Below are 4,921 nucleotides of genomic sequence, written 5' to 3' on the forward strand. Positions count from 1 at the left end.
AATTTTCGAGTTTCCCTCTTTATATTTATAACAAAATTAGCTTCTTCATCAAAATTATGATTAGATTTTGCTTGATTTTTGTGCTTTCTTTCTTCTTTGGCTACTTGGAATGTTTCTTCCTTGATTCCTGACTTGTCCTTCTCTATCCTTAGTTCGTAAGTTGAGAGTGTTCCATGAAGCACATCCATGTTTAACTTATCCATATTTGAAAACTCTTCAAGGGCTGATACCTTAGGATTGAATCTAGAAGGGATGGATCTCAATATTTTTTGAACAACGATATCATCCTTGACTTCTTCACTGAAACCTACAATAGAGTTGACAATCTTGTCTACTCGAAGAAAATATGAAGCAATATCCTCATCTTCTTCCATTTTCAGACTTTCAAATTGAGCCTTGTAAGGTTGTAACTTGGCTTATTTTACCTTCTTTTCCACTTCATAACAAGTTTAAAGTGTGTTCCATATGTCGTGAGCTAACTTGCAATGCATTACTTTGACAAATTTTGAATTTGACAAATCACTCAAAATGGTGTGCTTAGTTATTGCATTAGATGTAGAGAATGCCTTACTAGTTGTATTTGTAGGAGGAGTATCAAGAACTTTATAGTTGGTCTCTACCACCACCCATGCATCAAATCTCAAGTAAACGGGAATAGGTCTCCAGACTTATCTTCCATAAAGCATAGTTTGATCCATCAAACTAAGGAGGCTTGCGAGATGGTCTGATGGTGACCATTTTCCCTTGTGATCAACCTTCTAGTGATTAATTATTCTTTAAGGAACACACTTTGATACCATTTGTTATACCTAAGATCACACTTAGAGGTGGGGGGGCATGAATCAGTGTAGTGGCAAACATATCATTTCCAAAAATTTCACTACTAATTATCCATGCAGCAATGTATCATAACAATTTGCATCATAACAATGAATGAAATTATGCATCAAGAAACCATCATCGCATCAACACAAGAGAACACAAGATTTTATGTGGAAACCCTTGCGAGATAAAACCACAAGTTTTTTTTGTCTTCTTCTTCAATTCAATAACATAGATTTGCAGACACCAATCCCTAGGACATGCAAGCAACTACTTGCAATAGGCTACAACATGAGGCACCAACCTTGAAGATGTGAAAGCACCCACTTACAATATGCTACACCTTGATTGAGGCACAAACCTAGAAAATGTGCAAGCACCCAATTGCAATAGGAATTAGTCTAATTGAGGCACCCACCTCCTTCTTTAATTTGTTTTGGATCACTTTTCAAAATATTTCAAACTAGATCCACAAGCTTCATCTATAATAATTTGTCACTAAAGTTGCTCAAACATATATTGTCACAACCTATAATCATTATCACAATTTTCAATCATTGTCACAATTTGCAATCACTGTCACAATTTTTTCATAACTTGCCCTGCTCATCACAACAATTTCTTCATCTATATAGTACCAGACACCTTTCTTTGATTATGTTTTGGTCAGACATACACCGCATGTTGCAACCTTGTTCTGAACTTTGAAACATCCCAAAAGCAAGATTATAGATTCTGAACATAAAAAAATATATCATCAAGGCTCTTCATGCCCCCTAGACTGATCACAATAGAATTTTGTAAATGATGATTCTTCCATAATTCAATTTGTTTCACAATGACTCCATAAACCATATAAAACCAAAAATTAAATTAAAGGTTTGACAAAACAACACAAATTGGGCGTGCTCTACAAAAGGGCACTTTATGGGTTAAACAAAATGATATTTAAGGGTTCTACAAAATGAACAAATTGGCACACAATTTACCCTTACCAAAAATCAAATTGATTCCATAGGACTTGAGCTCATAACCTCTGCTACGAAAATTGAGCTACATAACCTACCAACCAAAGTGCCGAGTCATGATAGGCTTAAGCCCCAAAGTGTTTAATTGTAGTTCTTCACTTGTATAATAAATATTCGTTGTGGGCTCGAACCCTAGGCGAACCATGATCCAATTAATGATGTTGTACTATGACTAGCCTTGCCAACCCACAGGCTTACAATGTAACATAATGGCTGTCCACATGGGGTAAACAATATAACACTGTTGTGAGCCCACCTTGGCCACAGGATTAAACATAACAACATTGTGATGAATTCCCTCAATCTTATAATATAACACTGCAACAAGTTCCCTATGAGCTATGACTTATGATATAAAACACTCTGGTGGGTTTCCCCTAGGTTGCTAAAATATAACATTGTGGTGAGTTCCCTTCTAATTGTGACTAATATAACATTGTGTTGAGCTCCATTTGAGGTGTGACTAATATAACACTATGGAAAGATACCTTCAGACTATGACCGATATAAAATTGTGACGATCTCTCTATGGAACCTGTGTAAAACAACAACAAACTAACAAAAAGAATTGCCCAACAAACTTACAATATCATTACAACAAGCTCCCCACGAACTTAAACCAATAACCTTTGCTATAAAATAATCCATGCACAATTACATGACCACAAATCCATACACATCCACACCCCTTTCCATTTCGCCGAGACTTATTTATACTCTTTGCTTGGAACCATAGGAAATTGCTCCTTAACCTTAGTCTTAAGGGTCTGTTGTAGCGGCTAGAACCACCCTCCAAAATTTTGCCTTAGCCTGTTTTGGAGCCTCCCTACCAACCTTCACAGCAACTTGTCTTGCTTCGTCAAATCCTCAAGCTTTAGCGTCTTTCTTGCTTAATGGCAGCCTTTCGATCACAGTTTGGTCTTTTCCCTTCATAGGCTGCTCATTTGGACTTGGTCCAGCTACAAGCTGAGCAACTTCCCAGTGAAATTTGCGCATTTCTGGAGGGAAACTAGCCTTCCCTCCAGGAATTATGCAATTCCCTCTAACAGCTTGCTGGGCACCAGGATTGCGCAATCCTGCCAACTAACCCTCCCAGCAGGATTTGCGCAATTTTTCCCATCAACAGGCTGTTCAGCCCAGGATTTGCGCAAATTTGGGCAACAGTCAGCTACTGGGCCCAGAAATTGCACAATCCCCTTGGGAAGTCAGCCCAGCTTGCATTCAGAAATGCACATTTTTCTCCAGCAGTCGAGCAGTTGCTTGCTTGTGCAGTTGAGTTGACAGGTTCCCTTTGGGATCGAGCAAAACAGACTTGCATGCATAGGCTGCTTCTCCCAAGGCATCATGCAAAGGCATCCCTTGTTTCAAGGATCTATGTTTAGCAGTTAGAGGTTACATGCAAGGAACAATTCAGAAACCTCCCTCAAAGTGTCGCTTCCCCTAGATTTGTGGCACGAGCATCATAACCTTGATGTTATCAAAACTCATCAACCGCACGCTGCAGAGCTCATACCTCACATCAACCTTGTAGCTCTAACATCCCACTTCACATATAGGAGCAGTCGACACATTTAGCTCAGTTGTTTTGGGGTAAGCTCACTTCCCATGCCTTGTGCTGCATTTTTGTTGCTTTTTGGGTTTTCGCTTGTATGAGTACTGTTTGCTTGATTTCTTTGAACGCTTGTTGCTGTTTACATTTATACTATCTTTTCCTATCTCTATTTCAATTTTTGTTGCTATCTCACTGTTGTCGCATGCATGAAACTGTTTTGCACGAACATTCGCCCAACCAGCAAATGGCCTCACCCACATGCATGTTGATTTGTTTGCTCAAACCTCCATTCATATTTTGCATGCACTATTTATCACTTCTGCTACCACTTAGTGTCGCCATGCATTTCATCGACTTACTTACTTTCAGTTTCCTTTTGGCGAGTTGGGCTAACCTTGGTTCGGTCTTTGCCTTCACCAAGGCTACATTGCGCAATCTGGAGAAGGAAGGATCACCTTCCACCCCATATTTGTGCATTTTGGCCCAGAACTGGCCTCGTGGACTAAATTGTGCATTTCTGGAGGTCAGTGGTTGCTTGGCCCAAAAATTTTCTCAAATCTGCCCCTGCGCCAACAATCCTTCCCAGTTGGGGTTGCTCATTGCGCAATCCCAATAGCCAACTGCCCGACTGGACTATACATTGCACAGTTCCAACAATTAGTCAGTCTTTCAACAACCCGGATTGTGCCTTGTGCAGTCTTGGCAGTTGGTCTCCCGACCTCCCGGCCGAAATTGTGCAACCTTCATGATCATTCACCCAGGTACGTTGCAAGTCAGTTCTCATGTTCATTCTAGTTTTCGACTGACAGATTGCTTGCTATGAGTGTTTCCATGTCTCTAGGTATCGCAGGTGTTCATCTGCCTCTCAGCAGTACAAGTACAATGGCTTCCAGGAGAGCAGAGACAAAGACACCGTTCAGAGCACGCTTGGGGATGCAATCAATCAAGTGTCTATGAGCTTGCCTACTCACGAAGACATCAAGTTGTTCGTGGAAAAGGACATCAAGCAACAACATCACAGTGAGTAACATCATGAACAACAGCTGAAGGCAGCATACTGAATGCAGCGAATGAAGCGAACACAATAAATTCAAGAGGAAGGTTGTTGACAACATAGAGGTGAAGAAAAGTTGCAAGATCAAGAAGATCCACTGATAATGAAAGCAACTTTGGAGACTCAGGCTATGAAGTGACGATGCGACATGAAGATCATGCGAAGGCAGAAGATGGAACAAAGAAGGAGTTGCATGTGCTGAAGCAGCAACTCAGGAAGAACATGAAGCTGCATAGACAAACCAACGAGTTGTAGTAGGATCATGAACAGTAGTGGGCGCAACATGCACTCACGAATGAAACTGCACCAATACAAGTTAAGGATCCATCCCAACAGCTGACACAGAGAAAACATGGTGAGCAGTGTTGTTGATCACATGCAAAGGATCCAACAACATGCATGTCGTTGAGTGCATGCATGCAATCCAACCCATTCAACACACTCACCAAGGTGAAGACAAGAAGC

The sequence above is a fragment of the Pinus tabuliformis genome, chromosome 8, assembly GCF_031772625.1.
Source record: "Pinus tabuliformis cultivar Carrire ecotype Pingquan chromosome 8, CPIR1, whole genome shotgun sequence".
Taxonomy (NCBI): domain Eukaryota; kingdom Viridiplantae; phylum Streptophyta; class Pinopsida; order Pinales; family Pinaceae; genus Pinus; species Pinus tabuliformis.